Source organism: Cibotium barometz, chromosome 15 (genome assembly GCF_041138505.1).
Source record: "Cibotium barometz isolate CiBa-2024 chromosome 15, ASM4113850v1, whole genome shotgun sequence".
Taxonomy (NCBI): Eukaryota; Viridiplantae; Streptophyta; class Polypodiopsida; order Cyatheales; family Cibotiaceae; genus Cibotium; species Cibotium barometz.
The window spans coordinates 6,281,979-6,308,717 of NC_141060.1; the positions used below are offsets into that span (position 1 = coordinate 6,281,979).

General features: G+C 43.6%; 1 long non-coding RNA gene and 1 pseudogene across 1 annotated transcript in view; both read right to left on the bottom strand.

Moving 5' to 3' along the window:
• LOC147630899 (FACT complex subunit SPT16-like) overlaps positions 1–17,471 on the bottom strand; it is a 32,980-nt pseudogene extending 15,509 nt beyond the window's left edge.
• LOC147630895 (uncharacterized) overlaps positions 1–26,739 on the bottom strand; it is a 208,893-nt gene that overhangs the window by 157,120 nt on the left and 25,034 nt on the right. The window lies entirely within an intron of this gene.

Sequence of the window (26,739 nt, forward strand, 5' to 3'; positions counted from 1 at the left end):
GAATTAATTTGCTAATCAGTTGATTAATCAGTGCTAATCACTATATTTTGGTGCAATTGAGGGTTCAAATTAACTATTAGGTATGTGATACAGATCCCTATAACTTCAGATTTCAATTCGGAGATGGTTTGATACTCCAACCATTCCGTACAAATTGGTTACCCTTGATTTAATGTAATTTCTCAGAAAATTATGCTGATAAATTTATGGTAATCATCATTTTACATTTAACCCTTGGTTAATGCCTGCAAATTACACTCAAATTCAAGATTATTCACAGCCAGAGTTGCATTTGGGAATGTGCATAAGAATGAATGCTATATGCAGTATGTATTGGGCACATTACATCAGTGTAAAAATGGGATCAGACACTGCCCTTGTCCAGAATAAGGCAAGAGGTAAGACCTCCCGCACAGATTTGGGTTTGCATTGCATAATGACACAAGATAAACATCAAAAGCCCAAAAGAACTATCAACAAAACATTTAAACATGCTGCTCACATGGAGCAAGAAGAACTGACGGACAAGCTCATGGCCCCAGCCATGAAAGGAGAAGAACATCTCTTTCCAAGAGGAAGATCCACACAAGAAGAAGAGCTAGAGGAAGCATTGAAGGAAGACATGGACACGAGAAGAGAAGCTGCCACAACAAGAAGATTGAAAGAAGAGGAAGACACAGACGCCTGAAGAGAAGCTGCCACACGACAAGAAGACTGAAGACAAGAGAAGATGTGAGGCTCCAAAGAGTGAGGAGCCATGTGAAAAACTCTGAGAGAGAGAGAGAGAGAGAGACCCCACAACCCAATGTAACCTGCCCCAACAAAGTAAAACCACCTCTGAGCCACCGATGATGTAGGCCACATCGTAGATGTATGTGTGAGCACTTTAGTCAAGGTAGCGGGCACTTGTAGTAGCCTTGGACACATCAAGAGAGAGAGTGTCAAGTACTATGAGTTTAGGGACTTGAGGCATTGGTCGCGGACTATCAAGTAAGAGAGAAACTTGGTATAGGGTCCAGGTGTTTTAAGTTCACTTGAGGGGAGGTGTGCTAGGCAGCACTGGTCACGCACTATCAAGTAAGAGGGAAACTTGGTATAGGTTCTAGGTGTTCTAGGAGTATTCACTTGAGGGGAGGTGTTGAAATATACAAGTGAATAGGGTGTGTGCGGGAACAAGCCCTTGGTTAGAGGCTGTAAAAGAGAATGTGTAAATGTGAGAGAACCTGTGAAAAGGTGAGAAGAATCTACTCGGAGAGAATAAAGGGTAGCATGAGAAGATTTAGGAAGTGTGGAGATATTCTGGGAGAGGTGGAGAGAATCAAGCAAAAGAGGTGGAGTGAATCAAGGAGAAATCAGTGGGATTAGATGCTTGGATGCTTGGATGTAAACTCTATAAATTGAGGCATTGGCCTAATGAGAATTCGCTGGTTTTTGATTATCCATGCCTACATTAAGCTATTAGTTAATTACTCACTAATCACGTCTTAATTATCATCTAATCACTTTGTTAATGATGTTGATTCTAGCATTTGATCCACCATAGCTCATCACATTGCTGTAATTTCAACAGAGATGTCCTCATCTCGCAGGTGGAGTATGATCTCTTTCATCATCTTCTTCTTCTTCAATCACTTCCAGCGTTACTGCCTTGGAAGTGGACGGCCGATTTGGGAACAACTCTCTTTGACTTCCCCTATTCTGAGGCAGAGGTCTTGCATTACTTTGGTTTGAAACTGCGGATTGGTTAGAGGATCTACCTCTGGGATTTCCTTGATTTTGGCGGATAGAAACCTGATTACTCTAGAAGGAAGGAGCTAGAGTCTGGAATCTTGATCCCTAATTTTCTTGCCCTGAAAACCTTGATCCAAAAGGAGTTGGACAATCCATACTGCGATGTCCAAATCCTTGACAGTTATAGCATTTCACTCCCTTGTTCAAGGGTGGAACTTCTGAAGTTGAATTCCAGGGGATTGAGTTTCGGAAAGAGGACATTTCTTCCATTCTGAAACTTCCCATATCTTGGGCTTGACCCTGATATCTCTTAGGCCTGGGAAGCTTGAAATCACCTTCTGGAACTAAAAACCTTTTGAAAGGTGATGGTGCTAGCTTTGGTGGAACCTTGACATCAAAGGCCTTGGAGAAATCCTTCGCCATCCGCACTGCTTCGGCCATGGAAACTATCTTGGCGTTCTGCACCAAAATATTCAAAGGTTCGTTCAGTCCCCGAATGAACCTGGACATCAGCTGTTCTTCATTCAGGGGTGGCGAGTATTTGAGGAGGAGAGCGAACGCTTGGTGATATACTTCAATAGTTTTGCTCCCTTGGGTTAGCTCCAAGAATTCGTTCATCTTTGTTTCCAAAAAGCCGGGAGGACAGAACCTCGTTCTTAGGTAAATTTTGAGATCATTCCATGTCTGGGTAATCCGATCCAGATGGTTTGTCTCTCGTAGTGGTTTCTCCATGCCACTTTGGCTGTTTCTACTATCTTCAACCTTGCAAGAGACATTTTGCTCTTCTCATTGTACCCGGTGACATCAAAGTACTCTTCCATTGCTTCGATCCACTTCTCCACAGCCTCGCCCAAGTTTTTCCCTTCACGCTTGAAAGGCCCAGGCTGCGAACTATGAAGAGTTCTACGAACATCCAAGTCAAGCTCTTCCTCATCGAGTTGGGGGTTATCATTTCTACCAGGATAACCTCGATCCATGTTCCTATCAATACGAAAAATCTTGTTAAGTCCCTTTATTTATGATTCAAATCCGATTTTTGATTCATCTGATTCTAGGGTTCTTTAGATAGGTCGGCTCTCCACAGAATCGTGGGATAAAGATACTCGCATTATTAGATAACAATTCATTCAGAATATATCATTCATATCTTTAACACAATAATGGTCTATTAGACCGAAATTTCCATCTGAACAATACTCCATGGGGGATTTCAATTTTATAGATTTTTAATTTGTCATCCCTTAACTTGGTCCACTGGGTCAAGAGTTAACAGTAGCAATCTGTCGGCACAATCCACTAATCTCATAGTGATTTGTTGAAGTCATTATCATCATTCCAGTTACGAACATCAACAGAGGGACTCGTCCCATTCATCCTCATTATGGTTTTGCTCAGTTTATCGCTTTTCAACCAAAAATTTAGGAATCATCATTTTTCAATCAGAACCCAATTCAACTCATCAGTTCTCAATCAGAATTTTAAAATCATATCAACCACATTCGAATTCATCATCTGGATAGCATTTTAGCTTATAATTTCAAGATCTTAGATTTACTCGTATATACTGCTAGTAAAGAGCGTAGTTATACCCTCGGTATACACGGGTAGTCACGGTCCTTGGAACTATAAGGTAAATACCATCATGTCTAGGCCTCAAGCAAGTCAGGGATTCCATATAATTACAGTACTTCCATCTGAAGACCCAATTATCAATTTAGGAATTTCATTGTGAATATCAATTTGTATGAGTTTCATCACACAATTCTAACCTTTTACTGCTACTTCATAAATTTATGACATTCTTGGCTTCTCGGTTGATCCACTTTAGCCAAATTGCTTTGATACTAGCTTGTCCCCACCACTGCGCAACGAATTCAGGGGTGCTAACAGTGGAAGTAGCACTTCTTGCGTAGGCCAGGGTCCCACACTCGGGGCCTCGCCCACGGATATCTGGATAAGAGACTATGCTTGTCCCCACCACTGCGCGAATTCAGGGGTGCTAACAGTGGAAGTAGCACTTCTTGCGTAGGCCAGGGTCCCACACTCGGGGCCTCGCCCACGGATATCTGGATAAGAGACTAATCCATCGGTTCTTCCAAAACCGAAACCCAGAAAAACTTCCCTTGCCCGAAAAGCACGGGCGATTCCTCCAGGATAAAATTTTCTCTAACGTAGTCAAAAGCCTTAAGTAACTGAACTGATCTGACCGAACCTGTAGTATTAAAGTTAGATCAAGGAAAAGATTGCACTTGGATCATAGAGACCAACGCTTTTTTCCTCATTGAGAGGCACAGCCGTTGATTCTTTTCCATAGAACATTTTTGTATCCGGGATTTACTTCATCTATCGAACCATAACAGGATTGAGTCTCATTTTAGGGATCCATAAGTCCAGCCTAACCCCATCCAGTCCCATGGGTTAGCCAACCGCCCAACCACTGTAGTGATGGGATCCAATTAGGAATTTAATTAGATTTTGTCCTGGGTACCAGGGAAAAGAGTTCCCAGGCCCCCTAGCCGGATATTCATGCAAACTTAGAACTAGTCACACCACTTACACACCCAATATGAAATTGCCTTTTTCACAGAATCAGCTATCTTTAAAAACAATCAGTTAATGAAACCATTGTGTCACTGATTATAATCCTCAAAATCTCCGATTAAATCCGTATTTCCAATCATTCCTTCATCGGTGTACCTATGGCATCATTGGCAACCAGAACGCTCACCACCTGTCCACTCAGGGGCCTTTTCGATAGTTCCTAGCTCATAGTAACCGGCAATATATTCACATATCAAAATGAAATCTCCGTTGAAGATCAGCAAGATCAACCAACGGATCCATATAAAAGGGCCATGGACTCATCCGTTGAGGACCAGCAAGGTCAATCAACCAAATCCATGCCCGAATCCAGAAGACAACTCTTAGTCCTTGTTCCAATATCTTCCACGACGCACGTGTGGGTATCATCGAGCGACCCAGAGCCCGAGCACCATATGGTTAGCACTCTCTAGGATCCTTTGCAGGTGACCTAGCGCTTCACTCATAGGCCACTTTTTCCTTGGTCCCTCATCCACCGTACCGGAGGCTCACCATTTTAATCGAGCCGAGGGTGGTCAAGACCTCGGCCGACCTTGCTACACACGAGACGTCCTCCATTGACTCTCCATCAACTGTTGTTGCAACTTTATCAGATTAGGTCTCCACACGACCTCATTCACAAGATGGTCAAAATGCTTCTCTAGCATTCTTGACATAAAACAGTCATTTAAAAACAGTTCAAAAATATAATTTCTATAATGAACTCTCGTCTTTCCACTTTGCTCCACATCAACCCACATTATTTAATTCCACAACCATTTCATAAGTATTCCTATTCTCATTCAATCACATCATTTTTCATCTCATCACATCTTTCCTCAATTTATCCTCATCACAGATCTCATCCACTCACATCTACCCATATCCACATCTCATCACATTTATTCACTTCTCATCCATTCAAACCACATCTCATCACATTCATTCACATCTCATCCATTCAAACCACATCTCATCACATTCATTCACATCTCATCCATTCAAACCACATCTCATCACATCACATTCATTCACATCTCATCCATTCAAACCACATCACATTTACTCACATCACATCTCATTCATTTTACCTCACATCTCATTCATTCACATCTATCCCGATTCACATCCCATCACATCACAGTTATTCATATCCATCACATTCACATTCACATCCCATCACATTCACATTCATTCATATCAATCACATTCATTCTCATCACTATTATATCACATCACTTCTATCCACATCATATCTCATTCATACACATCTCATCTCATTCATCCACATCCATCCAATCGTTCACATGTACCACTACTCGCATCTATCCATACATTCATATCTATCACTTCACATCCACATATATTCATGTCACATCTCATCTCTTTACATCACATCACATTCTTTCACATACACATCTATATCCATTCTTTCACATACATCCACATCCATTCTTTCACATACTCATTCACATCCATTCCTCACATATACATTCACATCCATTCTTCACAAACACATCCTAATCCATTCTTTCACATACTCATTCACATCCATTCTTCACATACACATTCACATCCATTCTTCACATATACATTTACATCCATTCTTCACATACTCATTCACATCCATTCTTCACATACACATTCACATCCATTCTTCACATACACACTCACATCCATTATCATCACATACATTCACTCACATCTTATATCAATCATTTACATTCTGATTCACATGACATCACATCTCATCCATTTATTCGCATTTATCTGATTCGCATCACTTCTCATCACATCTATTCATCTTATATTCTCATCACTTCTATTCACATCACATCTATCCAATCATCTATCTGACTCACATCACATCTCATCACATCTATTCATCTTTTATTCTCATCACTTCTATTCACATCACATCTATCCAATCATCTATTTGACTCGCATCACATCTATCCAACCATCTATCTGACTCGCATCACATCTCATCACATCTATTTATCTCATATTCTCATCACTTCTATTCACATCACACCTATCCAATCATCTATCTGATTCACATCACATCTCATCACATCTACTCATCTCATATTCTCATCACTTCTATTCACATCACTCTATCCAATCATCTATCTAATTCACATCTTATCTCATCACATCTATTCACCTCACATCTCATCACCTCTATTCATAGAATTTAAACATAGAATTTAAGAGGATCCTAATTTTTGATATAAAGATTCTTTACGTATCTATTTATGCATAATTCAAATTTAAGGAAAATAACACTTTTGAAATAAAATTAAATCCTTTATGCATCTTTCTATGCATAAATTCAATTTTAATGAGAATAACACTTTTGAAATAAAAATAAATTCCTTTATGCATCTTTCTATGCATAAAATCAAAATTAATGAGAATAACTCTTTTGAAATAAAAATAAATTCCTTTATGCATCTTTCTATGCATAAAATCAAAATTAATGAGAATAACTCTTTTGAAATAAAATAAATTCCTTTATGCATCTTTTTGTGCATAAAATCAAAATTAATGAGGATAACACTTTTGAAATAAAAATAAATTCCTTTATGCGTCTTTCTATGCATAAAATCAAAATTAACGAGAATAACTCTTTTGAAATAAAAATAAATTCTTTTATGCATCTTTCTATGCATAAAATCAAAATTAATGAGAATAACACCTTTGAAATAAAAATAAATTCCTTTATGCATCTTTCTATGCATAAAATCAAAATTAATGAGAATAACTCTTTTGAAATAAGAATAAATTCCTTTATGCATCTTTCTATGCATAAAATCAAAATTAATGAGAATAACACTTTTCAAAAATGAATAAATAAATTTATGCGTCTTTCTATGCATAAACTTAAAATAATTAGAATAACACTTTTGAAATAAAAATAAATTCCTTTATGCATCTTTCTATGCATAAAATCAAAATTAATGAGGATAACACTCTTTTGAAATAAAAATAAATTCGTTTTTGCATCTTTCTATGCATAAGATCAAAATTAATGAGGATAACACTTTTGAAATAAAAATAAATACCTTTATGCATCTTTGTATGCATAAAATCAAAATTAATGAGGATAACTCTTTTGAAATAAAAATAAATTTCTTTATGCATCTTTCTATGCATAAAATCAAAATTAATGAGAATAACACTTTTGAAATAAAAATAAATTCCTTTATGCATCTTTCTATGCATAAAATCAAAATTAATGAGAATAACTCTTTTGAAATAAAAATAATTTTTTTTTTCACAAAATTCTGGAAAATTTTGCCATAACCTCCTTTGTATGGCTGACCATTTCTCATTTGTTTTTATTTAGAAAAGGGTATTGATTACATGGGGAGAAACTGGACATCTTGAGAGGCTGGGGGAGGAAGCTTACATCCTACCCCACTTGAAAAATGTGAGATGTCCTCATCTCGCAGGTGGAGTATGATCTCTGTCATCTTCTTCTTCTTCTTCAATCACTTCCAGCGTTACTGCCTTGGAAGTGGACGGTCGATTTGGGAACAACTCTCATTGACTTCCCCTATTCTGAGGTAGTGGTCTTGCATTACTTTGGTTTGAAACTGCGGGTTGGTTAGAGGGTCTACCTCTGGGATTTCCCTGATTTTGGGATAGAAACCTGATTACTCTGGAAGGAAGGAGCTAGAGTCTGGAATCTTGATCCTTGATTTCCCTGCCGCGCCCTGAAAACCTTGATCCAAAAGGAGTTGGACAATCCATACTGCGATGTCCAAATCCTTGACAGTTATAGCATTTCACTCCCTTGTTCAAGGGTGGAACTTCTGAAGTTGAATTCCAGGGGATTGAGTTTCGAGAAAAGGACATTTCTTCCATTCTGGAACTTCCCATATCCTGGGCTTGACCCTGATATCTCTTAGGTGGGGGAAGCTTGAAATCACCTTCTGGAACTAAAAACCTTTTGAAAGGTGATGGTGTTGGCTTTGGTGGAACCTTGACATCAAAGGCCTTGGAGAAATCCTTCACCATCCGCACTGCTTCGGCCATGGAAACTAGCTTGGCGTTCTTCACCAAAATATGCAAAGGTTGGTTCAGTCCCCGAATGAACCTGGACATCAGCTGTTCTTCATTCAGGGGTGGCAAGTATTTGAGGAGGAGAGCGAACGCTTGGTGATATACTTCAATAGTTCTGCTCCCTTGGGTTAGCTCTAAGAATTCGTTCATCTTTGTTTCCAAAAAGCCGGGAGGACAGAACCTCATCCTTAGGTAAATTTTGAGATCATTCCATGTCTGGGTAATCCGATCCAGATGGTTTGTCTCTCGTAGTGATTTCTCCATGCCACTCTGGCTGTTTCTACTATCTTCAGCCTTGCAAGAGCCATTTTGCTCTTCTCATTGTACCTGGTGACATCAAAGTACTCTTCCATTGCGTCGATCCACTTCTCCACAGCCTCGCCCAAGTTTTTTCCTTCACCCTTGAAAGGCCCAGGCTACGAACTATGAAGAGTTCTACGAACATCCAAGTCAAGCTCTTCCTCATCGAGTTGGGGGTTATCATTTCTACCACGACGACCTCGATCCATGTTCCTATCAATACGAAAAATCTTGTTAAGTCCCTTTATTTATGATTCAAATCTGATTTTTGATTCATCTGATTCTGGGGTTCTTTAGATAGGTCGGCTCCCCACAGAATCGTGGGATAAAGATACTCGCATTATCAAATAACAATTCATTCAGAACATATCATTCATATCTTTAACATAATAATGGTCTATTAGACTGAAATTTCCATCTGAACAGTACTCCATGGGGGATTTCAATTTTATAGATTTTTAATTTGTCATCCCTTAACTTGGTCCACTGTGTCAAGAGTTAACAGTAGCAATCTGTTAGCACAATCCACTAATCTCATAGTGATTTGCTGAAGTCATTATTGTCATTCCAGTTACGAACATCAACACAGGGACTCGTCCCATTCATCCTCATTGTGGTTTTGCTCAGTTTATCGCTTTTCAACCAAAAATTTAGGAATCATCATTTTTCAATCAGAATCCAATTCAATTCATCAGTTCTCAATCAGAATTTTAAAATAATATCAACCACATTCGAATTCATCATCTGGATAGCATTTTAGCTTATTATTTCAAGATCTTAGATTTACTCGTTTATACTGCCAGTAAAGAGCTACAATTATGTCCTCAGTATATACGGGTAGTCACGATCCTTGGAACTATAAGGTAAATACCATCATGTCTAGGCCTCAAGCAAGTGAGGGATTTCATATAATTGCAGTACTTCCATCTGAAAACCCAATTAGCTTCTCGATTGATCCACTTTAGCCAAATTGTCTGATACCAGCTGTAAAATGCCTGTCCCCCACTGCGCAACGAATTTAGGGGTGCTAGTAGTGAAAGTAGCACTTCTTGCATGGCCAGGGTCCCACACTCGGGGCCTCGCCCATGGATATCCAGACAAGAGACTAATCCATCGGTTCTTACAAAACCGAACCCGAAAAAACTTCCCTTGCCCGAAAAGCACAGGCAATTCCTCCAAGATAAATTTTTCTCTAACGTAGTCAAAAGCCTTAACTAACTGAACTGATCGGACCGAACCCATAGTATCAAAGTCAAATCAAGGAAAAGATTGCACTTGGATCATAGAGACCAACGCTTTTTTCCTCATTGAGAGGCACAACCGTTGATTCTTTTCCATAGAACATTTTTTATCCGGGATTTACTTCATCTATCGAACCATAACAGGATTGAGTCTCATTTTAGGGATTCATCAGTCGAGCATAACCCCATCCAGTCCCATGGGTTAGCCAACCGCCCAACCCACTGTAGTGATGGGATCCAATTAGGAATTTGGTTAGATTTTATCCCGGGTACCAGAGAAAAGAGTTTCCAGGCCCCCTAGCCGAATATTCATGCAAACTTAGAACTAGTCACACCACTTACACACCCAATATGAAATTGCCTTTTTCACAGAATCAGCTATCTTTAAAAACAATCATTTAATGAAACCATTGTGTCACTGATCATAATCCTCAAAATCTCCGGTTAAATCCTTATTTCCAATCAATCCTTCATTGGTGTACCTATGGCATCATTGGCAACCAGAACGCTCACCACGTGTCCACTTAGGGGCCTTTTCGATAGTTTGTAGCTCATAGTAACCGGCAAGATATTCACATATCAAAATGGAATCTCCGTTGTTGAAGATCAGCAAGATCAACCAACGGATCCATATAAAAGGGCCATGGACTCAAGGTCAAATAAAAAAACATATTAATAATCATTTATATCATATTAATTAGTCAATGTACGAATTACATGAAGCAAAAACTCTTACTAGGTAGAAGGTTATGTCCTTGTTTCCACAGACAGCTACAATTGTTTCCACAAGAATCTTGATGCTATTTCAAACTAACTTGCGTAATTACCTTCAGTCGTTTGCTTATGTAAGAGTTTTATAAAATTGTCAAGCTCTATCCAGACCCTCATACAAAGCTTTGTCATCCTTGGATCACTAGCTTGGTTAGTTGGGTGCTCGCATAGAGATTTCCAACATTCCCATATTGTTATAACTTGTTTGTTTTCATAGTTTGACAAGAACCTCCTAGCTTTGGCTCCTCCCATTGACACATATACTAGAACATCACCAGTGGTACCTGATTTCTTGTCATCCTTTTTAAGTTACACATGTCCACCATGAAAGCCCATGTTAGAGAGTAAAATCTCACATTGCTCTAAACATGCATCCGATAGCTCTGATAGCAAAATGGAATGAGCATAGTCAAGATGAAGCTTTAATAGCTTATCCAGTATTCTAAATTCTACTTGTAAAGTAAAAATGTGAACTCTCTCTAGCTTTATAGGAAGTATGGGATCCCAATTGGGATCCTCAGGGACAATACATGGTTCACCCTTGAATTCGGCTATTTTTGTTGACTTTCCCTTACTCTTGGTCTTTGATTTCCCTTTAGCCTTGGTCTGGTCTTTATCACCACTTACTTGCTTTGTCTTGTCTCTGGATGGAGGCTTTGTACAATCCATTGTAGGGTTGTACCAATCCAGACTGTTCATTCCTGCCATGCAATAGAGGCATGGGTTTGCACATCTAGGACCCCCACACACCCCATACATGCACTTCAATGCTTTCAAGTCGGCACTCATGTGCCGCTCACCTGTAAAGTTTTCTACCCCATATCCACACAAGCATCTCTCCTTTATTCTAAGCATCAATGATGCTTGGAATTTCTATGTGCCAAAACGAGTATCATGACTCTCATCTCTGGCACTGCAGCAGCTGCCCCTATGTACCATAGTTCCATCTTTGAATGTGCGCTATGTAATGGTTGGTCTTCCTTACCTTGGGCATAATTTAAAGCTTTGTTCATCATCCCTATCCCTATCTTGATTCTTTCCATCCCTAGTAGACTCATATGTGGACTCTATAAATAGCACGTTTTGATTTCCGTTTATGAGCTCTTTGAATCTTCTTTTTTGGAGTAGTCGATGTAGAAGTTGAGGTTAAAGAATCATCCATTGAAAATGGTGTAGAGGGTTTTGAGCAACTAGCTTCAAATCCATTTGATGGCAAAGTTCCCTCCCTGTGATCATCCTTGAGAGCTAGCAGCTTCACTGAAGGTTGCATAAAGACTAGAGCTTTGTACTTAGGATGTTCTACCATATATTTAATCTTTTTTGCAGAGTCACTTTTACCGTGCACTTGTCAACCAATTGTAACCAAGGGTGATTGGACCTTTGAAGTTACTTTTAGGCAAGATTAGGAAGTCACCAATCAGGTGCTGATTATCACAATAGGTGTCAATTTTTAATAAACCAAGCACTTATATATTTTTCTTCTTGCTACCCGCCGTCACTCGAGCTTCACTTGGTTGAAGCTTGGGTTTTCCTAGTTGTTACCAAGTAGTAAAAGAGATTAAGTTATGCATGGCTTCCCCATAAATCAAAGCACTAAATAGCACTTTCCCATAGGGTCTAGATAGTTCAATGCATTTTTTTTTGGGTTCTAGAGCTACTGTGCTAAAACCATAGGTGCTTCAACACATAAAGTAGTAGCTTTTGGAATAATCTCACTCGTGTGATTAGAGTGCCAAGATGTGGCAACATTGTAGTAATTTTCCAAAGAGGTAGTCATGGCCATGGTTCACTAGCTAGAGGAACATATGGGTCACTAGCTAGGAGGGCTCTATTCATGCTTGTGTTATATGGTTCTTGGACCTTTTCTTGCTTTTATGACGTGGTTGATGGCTTTGTCAAAAATCCCAGGAATGTCATTGTGCTAGATGTAATTTGTGAGTTGGCTAATGGTTTGTCCCCTTGCTTAGAGGCTTGAGCAACTATCGGTGCATCTACCTTTGACAGATCTTGAGATTTCTTGGCATGATTGATAATGTTTTGCTCTTTTCTCATTTCTTCCATGGAGTGATCTGAAAAGGTGCAAGGCAAAAGAGAGCTTGAGCTCTTGTAAGCACACACACACTCACACAAACCCTGGAAGAGAACACACAAGGTGAGAGGCTGAAAATTCTTCTTCTTCACCACAACAAAAGAGGTCTACAAAGAAGATAGTGACTAACACACATAATAGAGTATATACAAGCGGTCCATAATGTGAACACGCTACGTGGAGTGGATATGTGTGGACTAGTTGGTGTAGTCCAGCTGTAGAATCTTTGGTGAAGATATGTCGGTGCTAGCTACCAAACCCGCCAGTGATGTAAATGTCGAATGGTCATGCAGGCGCCTCGTGAGTGTTGTGAGGTAAAAACAAGAAAAAAAGACCATGCCTCTATAGCCCTTCACCTCCCAACTTTGATACAACAACTACAAAAGGGGGCACCACCACAGACCGGCTGGAACACTTCTCACGGCTCACCACACCACCCACACTAAAAATACAACCAAAACAGGGCAACCATAGACAAGGTAAACACCCACCAAAAATATTCCCAATCAGCACTTCATACAAGCTTCTCCCGACACAGAAGCCTTACTCACACAACCATACAAACACTCAGGCTTGGATTTACTGCCAAGGGAATTCAGCCACGGCCTCACAACCTCAGGAATTACAACCTTGCGTCTGACAACCAAGCCATCCAGCCACAAACACATCAACACTTTGACCTGTCACTACCAAGGATACACCACATCCTCAATCGGCACATGATCCACTGCCTCTGCCCACAATCGGCTATTTCAATCGCCGCGAACCTCTCGCCTGCGTACTGTGCAACCACACCAGAAAGAACCTGGCCTCTCTCTCTTCAGAGGGCACCCCACCAGCAACCCTCAACTCTCTCTGCAGCCCATCACTTCTGTGTGTGTCGCTAGCAGCAGCTACACCAACACCTCTCTCTCTCTCTCTGTGCTGATCCTCTGCCAACCACAGGCCGCTTCTCTGCAGTGCTACCGGCCCCACCAGCCAAGCAGCAACACCTCTGTCCTTCTCTTCCAGGCAGCCCCCTCTCACACGTTGGTCACCGCCAGCCTAAAACCATACCCATAGCCAGCCTTCTAGGTGGCTCCCCCACCTGTTAGTGGTGGCTCACAGTCGTTGCCAGCCTCTGTGCCAAGACCCTCCACGTCAAGCTTGTCTTCAGCGATCACAGCCACGCTGTCCTTCACTGCTCCCCGGTGCCATCCATCCTTCGCATCCCAAAGACGGCCACATCCCGGCCTCGCCTGCGCCAACCTCTTCTCTGCTGCTCTGCTGCAGCCAAAACCTTCAGCCCCCCGCCGCTCACCAGAAGAAGCCTCTCTCACAAGGCGGCCACACACCAAGGCGGCTCCCCCAGAAGTCGCCTGTCCTCTGTAGTTCGCACAAAAGAAGCCGCCTCCACTCTACCAGGCGGCAACCTTCCCTCCAAAGGCACCCGACTCACCACTCTCCTCGCTTTTCCTGCTTTCGCCAACCTTCTGGCATCTCCATTCACGTGCTGGCCAACGTGTTGGCAACAAAACAAGCCTCCAAGTGTCTTTTTCATTGTAGGCCACGTTGATGGTCATTTTTTATTTTTTCTTTAAGCCTGGAGGATGGCTACCAAGACCTTCCTTTTCACACCATGTTCAAGGCAACTTTGCCCCTTGCTTCCACACACCTTCGAATACGATCTTCCAGTGCCCATTGTACTTGGGACGGGTACACAACCAAAGCGGCCGAATGGCTGATACCACCTTAGCAAACCACACTCTGGACAAACCTGCACAAGCCCAAAACAAAACCATCCACCCTGTACATCTGCCAAGGCATTCCAAAAGCAAAACCTTCACACATGCCATGCATCCATATGTACACAAGCCCAAAACACCTTTCAGAAAAACACCTGACATACTTTGCCAACCCCCTCATCTGCTAGAGCATTCATGCTCAGCAGAGTAAAAGACAAATCCCAATAGCTATCACCAAGATCAAAAGGAAACATTTGTAAGTCACCATCCCATTTCCCAATATCTATGAAACACAATGGCTGCATCACTACATACCAAACATCAACCATATGAGCCACAAAACCATTTTCGTCCACTTCATCCCATTCATCAATACTAGTGAAGGCCAGGTTCTAACATTTTGACCTTTATGCACAGAAAAATCCACATCCTTTCCAACAGCAGTGTCCACAAACACTTCCAGCTCTTGTAATTCAGGCATCTCTTCACAACCATACAGCTCAACTGGTTCAGAACCCTTGTCATCCATGCACTTTGCTTTTAGCATTTTAGCAACACGCAAAGAAGCCTTTGTTACACTCTCAACCATATCTGCATCCATGTCCATCTCTGGCTCTTGTTTATTAAGGCTAGCAACGTCCCACACATCATCCTCAAGCACAATACTCACATCACAATGCTCTTCATTAGCCAAATCTACATGCATACCTTCTTGAGTGTTGCCAACCCCCCTAGTATCATCGTCCAAAGACTCCCCAGCACATAATGCATCAAATGAAAATATATCTATACTATTCATTGCAGGTACCATACCACCATCAAGCTGTCCAAGAAAATCCATAACAATAGGATCTTCCTCCATGCTCTCCACATCCGCATTACAAACCGTCTTCACTTCATCACAAGTCTCTACCCCATCCTCCTCCCTTGTAGAATCTGGCAAAGAATCATCCTCAAAACATTCTGTATCCAGCTTCTCTTCCTTCTTATTATCATCAGCCAATCCCAAGACATCATCCTCTTTGCTTCCATGTGCATGCATGTCATCCAGATCCAAATGCAAATGATCTCCAATAGAGCATTCAAAATCACTATCATGTACAGCCATGATATCCAAATCCAAAGAAGAATCCACTGGCAACTCCTCATCTGCAAAAGTCTCAAACCTTGACCCAGATTCCTCATCCTGCTTTTCATCCACCTTTACATGCTTTAAAGACTTTGGAAAAAAATCAGAAGGCACATAGAACATCCCCCTTTGCACCTGTATAGGCCTTTGAGGCTCCTGTCTAATCAAACTTTGCATAGAACTCTTATCCACCTCAACCAAATTTACCTGCATATCCCTTGCAGACACAACACCTTCATGCGGATAAATACCCATCTCCATCTGCTTCAAAATCTTGCCTTCCTTTTCCCTAGCAACCCTAATTGCATCATCAAATGACTTGGGATTCTTTAACTCAACCCTGACCTTCAAATGGGGTAGCAAACCATCAATAAACAAGCTCTTCTTCAGAAACATAGGAGGAATTTCCTGCTTCAATGTCATACACCACTTACCCCATAAACATGTAAATACCTTCACAAAATCATCCAGTGATTGCCCATGGACCTACTTCAAGATGCTCAACTCTTGCCAAAGCACACTAGAATCCTTCTCGCTTGTTGCTGAAAATGCTCCAAAAGTCCTTCTTTCAACCTGTCTAAGGTCAAAACACCATGTAGCTCACATGCCGCATCCTGTGCTTCAAAATCTTTAAGCCAGCTTCGGGCATCTCCCTTCAAAAAAATCTTTACTAACCTCAGAACCTGCTCTTCATCTGTAACATGATTGTTAATGCATGCCAACTCCATTTGCTCCAAGAAGTCAAACACATCTTCACCTTTCCTGCCATGAAATTCTGGATAAGACCACATCATGAAAACCTGTAACAATCCCTGAGCTCTCCTCATACACCCTTCTAGGTAAAGAACAATACCAGAACTCTCCTCAGTGGGGGCACCAGAAAGAATGTGAGGTGAAAACAAGAAAAAAAGACCATGCCTCTATAGCCCTTCACCTCCCAACTTTGATACAACAACTACAAAAGGGGGCACCACTAGCCACCGGCGGCTGGAACACTTCTCACGGCTAACCACACCACCCACACCAGAAAGACAACCAAAACAGGGCAACCATAGACAAGGTAAACACCCAGCAATTATATTCCCAATCAACACTTCATACAAGCTTCTCCCGACATAGAAGCCTTACTCACACAACCATACAAACACTCAGGCTTGGATTTACTGCCAAGGGAATTCAGCCATGGCCTCACAACCTCAGGAATTACAACCTTGCGTCTGACAACCAAGCCATCCAGCCACAAACACATCAACACTTTGACCTGTCATCACTGCCAAGGATACACCACATCCTCAATCGGCACATGATCCACTGCCTCTGCCCACAGTTGGCTTTTTCAATCGCCGCGAACCTCTTGCCTGCGTACTGTGCCAACCACACCAGAAAGAACCTGGCCTCTCTCTCTTCAGAGGGTGCCCCACCAGCAACCCTCAACTCTCTCTGCAGCCCATCACTTCTGTGTGTGTCGCTAGCAGGGCAGCTACACCAACACCTCTCTCTCTCTCTCTCTCTCTCTCTCTCTCTCTCTGTGCTGATCCTCTGCCCCCATAGGCCGCTTCTCTGCAGTGCTACCGGCCCCACCAGCCAAGCAGCAACACCTCTGTCCTTCTCTTCTAGGCGGCCCCCTCTCACACGTTGGTCACCGCTAGCCTAAAACCATACCCACAGCCAGCCTTCTAGGCGGCTCCCCCACCTGTTAGTGGCGGCTCACAATCGTCGCTAGCCTCTGTGCCAAGACCCTCCACGTCAAGCTTGTCTTTAGCGATCACAGCCATGCTGTCCTCTTCACTGCTCCCCGGTGCCATCCATCCTTCGCATCCCAAAGACGGCCACATCCCGGCCTCGCCTGCGCTGCCAGCCTCTTCTCTGCTGCAGCCAAAACCTTCAGCCCCCCGCCGCTCACCAAAAGAAGCCTCTCTCACAAGAAGGCGGCCACACACCAAGGCGGCTCCCCCAAAAGTCGCCTGTCCTCTGCAGTTCGCACAAAAGAAGCCTCCTCCACTCTACCAGGTGGCAACCTTCCCTCTAAAGGCACCCGACTCACCACTCTCCTCGCTTTTCCTGCTTTCGCCAACCTTCTAGCGTCTCCATTCACGTGCTGGCCAACGTGTTGGCAACAAAACAAGCCTCCAAGTGTCTTTTTCATTGAGGCCACATTGATGGTCATTTTTTATTTTTTCTTTAAGCCTGGAGGATGGCTACCAAGACCTTTCTTTTCACACCATGTTCAAGGCAACTTTGCCCCTTGCTTCCACACACCTTCGAATACGATCTTCCACCAGTGCCCATTGTACTTGGGACATGTACACAACCAAAGCGGCCGAATGGCTGATACCACCTCAACAAACCACACTCCGGACAAACCTGCACAAACCCAAAACAAAACCATCCACCCTGTACATCTGCCAAGGCATTCCAAAGCAAAACCTTCACACATGCCATGCGTCCATATGTAAACAAGCCCAAAACACCTTTCAGAAAAACACCTGACAAGTGTCAGCTCATGTTGAGCTTGACATCTCAACATTCCCCCTTCAGCTCAACTCTAGCTCATAAACTCGAAATCTGCGAAGCTTCTTAGCTCCCAAGGCCTTCGTGAAGATGTTAGTGACCTGATCCTGTGTGCTAACATAGGTCAAGTCGATGTCGCCTACCAAGACTCTCTCCCTGATGAAGTGGTATGCAACACCTCGAAAAACAAAATCTGCACCTACTATTATGCTGAATTTGCCTACACAATACCCAACATAGAAGGGTACACAAAAATGGGTGCTCAAGAATCAACTTAAGGATCAACCAGAGAGGAAGGACATAATTAGTTATGAAAAGAATCAGGGGAAAACACAATTCAAAAGTCGGCCTTTGCCGACACCTACCAAGTTGGCAGAACTCCAAGCACTTGCAGAGGCCTCATGACTGTCGTCAACAATGGGTCCGAAAGGACCTATTGCGAGCACAAGGTTACTATCAAGGCAATACCGCAGTATGGGTACCCAAACCCAAGTCCATGGCCAAAACCACAAAAGGTTCGAATCAATATACATAGAGATGTGATGGCTGTTTGATTAGACAATGGGCTCAGTCTCTATTGAGGAGGGGATCCACCAGTAAGCCATTGGCTAAGAAGTGCACCACCTCCACCACACCTGCTTTTGTGTGGAGGAGAAAGAAAATTCAGCCAACTGAATTGAGAATGACCATGGCAATAACAATACCTACTATGACAACAGAATTGAACACAAAATGTGAAGATAAAAGCAAAGAGGTTCCAAATGGAAACCATCCACAACCAAACACAACAACAAAATTGTTTAGTTGGGTGGAAGGAACAATAAGGAGCTCACGCATAGAGCTAAAAAGATTACATCAGCAAATGCCCAAAAGTACCCAGGTGAACCCTTGGTTTTCATGGTGATATCAAAGAGACAAGGTAAGTAATGCATCATCATATGCATGTGCGAGTGTTTGAGCACAATAAGAAAAAAGTTCTATCTTATACACTCCACGTGAAACTGCAAAAAAATGGTTCACGCCGTGAACCACACTACAGTCCTTCAAGTCGTGAACCATTGATTAGTGTTTCACGCCGTGAAGAAGTTTGAAGAGTTTCACGCTATGAAACGATAGAAACTCCGATAGCCAATTTTGAAATGACACGTGGCTTCTTCATTAAATGCAGCTACCCTGTCCGGACGACTGCGTTATAAAATCAAATTTTCTTCTTCTTTTTTTTGTCACTTTGCATCGTGTGAGAGCAGTGTTCGTGAGCCAATTCCGATCATCAAGCATCTTTGCGCCTGCCGCTTTCAACTACATACCCAAGCCCTACGAGGTGGGAGCTTCCCCTTTTTTCTTTTTCTTTTCTTTCCTTTTTTCTATGATGTTATCAATTGATTGTGTCTGTCCAAACATGTCTACTTGCATTGAAATTAGTCGATTAAATGAACGAATGCCTGTTGTCAGGAGTTTTTCTGAGAGGTATTTTGGGCTGTGTACATATGGATGAATGGCGTGTGTGAAGAGCTTTGTTTGGAGGGCGTTGCCAGGTGTACAGGGTGGACGGTTTGGTTTTGAGCGTGTTGCAGGCCTCTCCGGAACGAGGTTCGCTGGGGTTGATATCAGCTGCTCGGTCGCTGGAAACATGTACACGTCCAAGTATGATTGGGCACTGGAAGCTCCATTTAAAAGGTGCATGAGGCATGGGCAATTTAAAGGTTAAAGGGCCTTTGTTGCCTTTAAATTGGTGGGAATTGGAAGGTATTGGGGGTGGCCATCTCTTAGGCCTTAGAAGAAATAAAAAATAATGATAAACGTGGCCACTAAAAAGCATAGCCACGTGGGAGCTTAGCGCTACTGCCAGCGAAGAAATTCTCGAAGGTTGGCGAAGGCTGTGGGTGCCGTCGAGTACAAGAGGAGAGGCGTCGTGTGTATTGATGAGGGCCGCCTTGCGGAGAGCAGCTTTGGGCGTGTGCAGCCCACAGGCACAGGAGGGCAGTCGCATGTGGAAGCGCTGGGGCGCAGCCACCGCAGGTCTGCAACAGAGAGGTGCAAGGTTGGCCCGCCAGAGGAGCTGATGTGAGAAGCTGCCTGTGGCAGTGGGTTTGCAGAGAAGCTGGCAAGGCGAGCACTGAAGCCGACGGGCTGGTGAGCGTGGAGGGCACGCGTAAAAAGAAAAGCGATGGGCTAGTGGTCCGCTATAGAGGCTGGGGGCTTCTCGGTTGACGTGGAGACGCAAGGTTAGCGTCAAAGGTGAGATGCTGGTGTTGACGGGAGCCTCCCTTCTTGTAAAGAGCAGCGAGGGCTGGAGCGTGGACGGACTGAGGTGGTGTGGCCTTGGTTCGGTCAGTCAGAGTGGACACTGATTATGGGCTGGTGATACAGGGGGTGGAGCGTGCAGGAGAGGCCGCCTTTGAGGTGTTGGCACAACAGAGGAAGAGCTGGATGTGCAGTTGCAAGTGCAGCTGGATGGAAGCAAAAGAGTGACAGCGCAAGGTGGAAGCAGATGGGCTGCTGGTGAGCAGGGGACAAGGGATGTGCAGAGGCTGGTGGGGCCGGTAGCACTGCAGATAAGCTGCAGGTGGCAAAGGATCAGCATAGAGAGAGAGAGTGAGAGAGAGATGTTTGGGTAGCTGCTGCTGGCGACACACTTGGAAGTGATGGGCTGCAGAGGAGTTGAGGGTTAGCTGGTGGGGCGCCCTCTGAAGAGTGAGAGTGGCCGGGTTCTTTCTGGTGTGATTGGCACAGCAGGCAGGCGAGAGGTTCGTGGTGATTGGGGATGTGGTGTATCCTCGACAGTGACAGGTCTGAGTGTTTTGTATGGTTGTGTGAGTAAGGCTTCTGTGTCGAGAGAAGCTTGTATGAAGTGTTGTGATTGGAAATATATTGCTGGGCGTTTGCTTTGTCTATGGTGCCCCTATTTTGTGCTGTCTTTTTGGCATGGGTGGGTGGTGAAGTGTGAGAAATGTTCCAGCCGGTGGCTGGTGGTGCCTCCGTTCGTGTTGTTGTTTCCAAGTTTAGGAGGTGAAGGGCTATAGAGGCAGAGGTTCTTTTTCCTTTTTTTCACCTCACATTCTTCTGGTGCCCCCACTGAGGTTAGCTCTGGTGTTGTTCTTTGCCTAGAAGGGCATGTGTTCCACTGAGGAGAGCTCAGGGATTGTTACAGGTTTTCATGATGTGGTCTTATCCGGAGTTTCATGGCGGGAAGGATGAAGATGCGTGTGACTTCTTGGAGCAAATGGAGTTGGCATGCATTAGCAATCATGTGACAGATGAAGAGCAGGTTCTGAAGCTGATAAAGATTTTCTTGAAGGGAGATGCCCGAAGTTGGTTTAAGGATTTTGAAGCACAGGATGCGGCATGTGAGATACATGGTGTTTTGACCTTGGACAGGTTGAAAGAAGGCCTTTTGGAGCGTTTTCAGCAAGTGGAGGATTCTAGTGTGCTTTGGCAAGAGTTGAGCATCTTGAAGTAGGTCCATGGGCAATCACTGGATGATTTTGTGAAGGTATTTACATGTTTATGGAGTAAGTGGTGTATAACATTGAAGCAGGAAGTTCCTCCTATGTTTCTGAAGAAGAGCTTGTTTATTGATGGTTTGTTACCCCATTTGAAGGTCAGGGTTGAGTTGAAGAATCCCAAGTCATTTGATGATGCTGTTAGGGTTGCTAGGGAAAAGGAAGGCAAGATTTTGAAGCAGATGGAGATGGGTATTTATCCGTATGAAGGTGTTGTGTCTGCAAGGGATATGCAGGTAAATTTGGTTGAGGTGGGTAAGAGTCCTATGCAAAGTTTGATTAGACAAGAGCCTCAAAGGCCGATACAGGTGCAGAGGGGTATGTTCTATGTGCTTTCTGATTTTTTTCCAAAGTTTTTAAAGCAGGTGAAGGTGGATGAGAAGATTGATGATGCGATTGAAGCTAAGGTGGTGGAAGAAAAGCAGGATGAGGAATCTAGGTCAAGGTTTGAGACTTTTGAAGATGAAGAGTTGCCAGTGGATTCTTCTTTGGATGGGAACATCGTGGCTGTTCATGACAGTGATTAATTGGCTGATGAGAGTAAGAAGGAAGAGGAGCTGGATACAGAATGCTTTGAAGATGATTCTTTGTCAGATTCTACAAGGGAGGAGGATGGGGTAGAGACTTGTGATGAAGTGAAGACGGTTTGTGATGCGGATGTGGAGAGCATGGAGGAAGATTCCATTATTATGGATTTTCTTGGACAGCTTGATGACGGTATGGTACCTGCGATGGATGATGTGGATGTTTTTCCATTATGTGCTGAGGAGTCTTTGGACAATGATACCAGGGGGGTTGGCAACACTCAAGAAGGTATGCATGTAGATTTGGCTGATGAAGAGCATTGTGAGGAGAGTATTGTGCTTGAGGATGATATGTGGGCAGTTGCTAGCCTTGATGAACAGGAGCCAGAGATAGACATGGATGCAGATATGGTCGAGAGTGTAGCTAAGGCTTCTTTGTGTGTTGCTGAAATGCTGAAAGCAAAGTCCAAGGATGACAAGGATTCTGAACTAGTTGAGCTGTATGGTTGTGAAGAGATGCCTGTTTTACAAGAACTGGAAGTGCCTGTAGACACTGCTGATGGAAAGGATCTGGATTTTTGTGTGGATAAAGGTCAAAATGCTGGAACCTGGCCTTCACAGGTGTTGATGAATGGGATGCTAAATGTTGCAATGCCACAGGTTTTGGAGACAAGGAGGTTTGTGGTGGGTGAAGTGGACGTAAATGATTTTGTAGCACATATGGTTGATGTTTGGTATGCAGTGAGGCAGCCATGGTGTTTTACAGATGTTGGGGAATGGGATGGTGAGTTGGAGCTGTTTCCTTTTGATCCTGGTGGATAGCTATTGGAATTTGTTTTTTGCTGCTGAGCATGAATGCTCTAACAGATGGGGGGGTTGGCAAAGTATGTCAGGAGTTTTTCTGAGAGGTATTTTGGGCTGTGTACATATGGATGCATGGCGTGTGTGAAGAGATTTGTTTGGAGGGCGTTGCCAGGTGTATAGGGTGGACGGTTTGGTTTTGAGCTTATGCAGGCTTGTCCGGAACGAGGTTCCTGGGGTTGATATCAGCTGCTCGGTCACTGGAAATGTGTACACGTCCAAGTATGATTGGGCACTGGAAGCTGCATTTAAAAGGTGCATGAGGCATGGGCAATTTAAAGGTTAAAGGGCCTTTGTTGCCTTTAAATTTGTGGGAATTGGAAGGTATTGGGGGTGGCCATCTCTTAGGCCTTAGAAGAAATAAAAAATAATGATAAATGTGGCCACTAAAAAGCATAGCCACGTGGAAGCTTAGCGCTGCTGCCAGCGAAGGAATTCTCGAAGGTTGGCGAAGGCTGTGGGTGCCGTCGAGTACAAGAGGAGAGACGCCGTGTGTATTGAGGGCCGCCTTGTGGAGAGCAGCTTTGGGCGTGTGTAGCCCCACAGGCGTAGGAGGGCAGTCGCGTGTGGAAGCGCTGGGGCGCAGCCGCAGGTCTGCAACAGAGAGGTGCAAGGTTGGCCCGCCAGAGGAGCTGATGTGAGAAGCTGCCTGTGGGCAGTGGGTTTGCAGAGAAGCTGGCAAGGCGTAAAAGGACAGGCTGGCAAAGCGTGGACAGGCGTATGGAGCTGCTGGTCGACAGTGGCAAGGCGGGCACTGAAGCCAACAGGATGGTGAGTGTGAAGGGCACGCGTAAAAAGAAAAGCGACGGGCTAGTGGTCTGCTCTATAGAGGCTGGGGGCTTCTCGGTTGACGTGGAGACGCAAGGTTGGCGTCAAAGGTGAGATGTAGTGTTGACGGGAGCCTCCCTTGTAAAGAGCAGCGAGGGATGGAGCGTGGACGGACTGAGGTGGTGTGGCCTTGGTTCGGTCAGTCAGAGCGGGATACTGATTATGGGCTGGTGATACAGGGGGTGGAGCGTGCAAGAGAGGCCACCGTTGAGGTGTTGGCACAACCGAGGAAGAGCTGGATGTGCAGTTGCAAGTGCAGCTGGATGGAAGCAAATGAATGACAGCGCAAGGTGGAAGTAGATGGGCTGCTGGTGAGCAGGGGACAAGGGATGTGCAGAGGCTGGTGGGGCTGGTAGCACTGCAGATAAGCTGCAGGTGGCAAAGGATCAGCACAGAGAGAGAGAGTGAGAGAGAGATGTTTGGGTAGCTGCTGTTGGCGACACACTCGGAAGTGATGGGCTGCAGAGGAGTTGAGGGTTAGCTGGTGGGGTGCCCTCTGAAGAGTGAGAGTGGCCGGGTTCTTTCTGGTGTGATTGGCACAGCAGGCAGGCAAGAGGTTCGTGGTGATTGGGGATGTGGTGTATCCTCGGTAGTGACAGGTCTGAGTGTTTTATATGGTTGTGTGAGTAAGGCTTCTGTGTCGAGAGAAGCTTGTATGAAGTGTTGTGATTGGGAATATATTGCTGGGCGTTTGCTTTATCTATGGTGCCCCTGTTTTGTGCTGTCTTTCTGGCGTGGGTGGGTGGTGAAGTGTGAGAAATGTTCCAGCCGGTGGCTGGTGGTGCCTCCATTCGTGTTGTTGTTTCCAAGTTTGGGAGGTGAAGGTCTATAGAGGCAGAGGTTCTTTTTCCTTTTTTTCACCTCACACCTGTCATCTTGTGTTGAAGATAAATCACTTGTGTGCAATCAATACATGTCATTTTTCAATATATGTAAAACTCCATCCTAAACATGTGCACACACCGTTATAAATTCATTGACTGGTGCAGATTCACGTCATGGTGATTCATGCCATGCTGTTTCACGTGACTGTGTTTCACGCCGCAGAGTTTCATGTCATTGTGTTTCACGCCATAGAGTTTCAGGTCTTCACATTCACGTCATGTTGTTTCATGTCATGATGATTCACGTCATGCACATTTACGTCATTGTGTTTCATGTCTTGCTCTTTTACGTGTGCACATTCACGTCACTGTGTTTCACACCACAGAGTTTCACGTATGCACATTCACGTCATTGTGTTTCACGCCCCACAGTTTCGTGTCATGCTGTTTCACGTCACGATGATTCACGTCATGCATATTCATGTCTTGCTATTTCACGTCTGCACATTCACGTCATTGTGTTTCACGCCCCATAGTTTCATGTCATGCTATTTCACGTCACGATGATTCACGTCATGCATATTCATGTCTTGCTATTTCATGTTTGCACATTCACGTCATTGTGTTTCACGTCCCTCAGTTTCACGTCATGCTAATTCACATCCCCACTGTTTCACGTCGCACAGTTTCACGTCTGTAACTTCACGTCCCCAATGTTTCACGCGTATGTTTTTCACAGGGATGGGTTTCACATATTTTTGTTGAAATTTGAGCATAATGATGAGCTATGGTGGATCATACACTAGAATCAACATGATTAACAAAGTGATTAAGAAATGATTAAGACGTAATTAGTGAATAATTAGCAGATAGATTAATGTAGGCATGGATACTCAAAAACCAGCAAATTCTCATTAGGGCTATGCCTCAATTTATAGAGTTTACATCAAGCATCAAATCCCATTGATTTCTCCATGATTCACTCCCTGAATATCTCCACCTCTTGCCTGATTCTCTCCACCTCTTCTCTTTTCCCTGATTATCTCCTAGAATAACTCCACACTCCTAAATTCCCTCATGCTACCCATTATTCTCTCCCAGTAGATTCTTCTCACCTTTTCACAGGTTCTTTCACAATTACATCTTCTCTTTTACAGCCTCTATCCAAGAGCTTGTTCCCACACACACCCTATTCACTTGTATTTTCAACACCTCCCCTCAAGTGAATAATCCTAGTACACCTAGACCCTATACCAAGTTTGCCTCCCCTTACTCGGTAGTCCGTGACCAGTGTCTACTCCTCCCCTCAAGTTATCTCAGCACACCTGGACCCTGTATCAAGTTTCTTTCTTACTTGACAGTCCGCGACCAGTTCCTCAAGTCCCTAAACTCCATAGTCCTTGACACTCTCTCTCTATGTGTCCAAGGCTACTATAAGTGCCCGCGACCTTGACTAAAGTGCTCACACATACTTCTACCACGTGGCCTACATCATCGGTGGCTCAGAGGTGGTTTTACTTTATTGGGGCAAGTTACATTGGGTTGTGGGGTCTCTCTCTCTCTCTCTCTCTCAGAGATTTTCACATGGCTCCTCACTCTTTGGAGCCTCACATCTTCTCTTGTCTTCAGTCTTCTTGTCGTGGTAGCATCTCTCCACGCGTCCGTCTCTTCTTTCAGTCTTCTCGGGGCAGCTTCTCTTCTCGTGTCCATGTCTTCCTTGAGCTTTTCTTCTTGGTGTGGATCCTCTTCTTGGGAAGAGATATTCTTCTTCTTTCATGGCTGGGGCCATGAGCTCGTCCGTCAGGTCATTTTGCTCCATGTGAGCAACATGTTTCAATGTTTTGCTGTCAGTTCCTTTTGGCTTTTTATGTTTATTTTGTATCATTATGCAATGCAAATCCAAATTTATGCGGGAGGTCTTACCTCTTGCCTTAATCTGGACAAGGGCAGTGTCTGTTCCCATTTTTACACTGATAAAATGTGCCCAATACATAATGCGTATAGCATTCATTCTCATGCACATTCCAAATGCAACTCTGGCTGTGAATAATC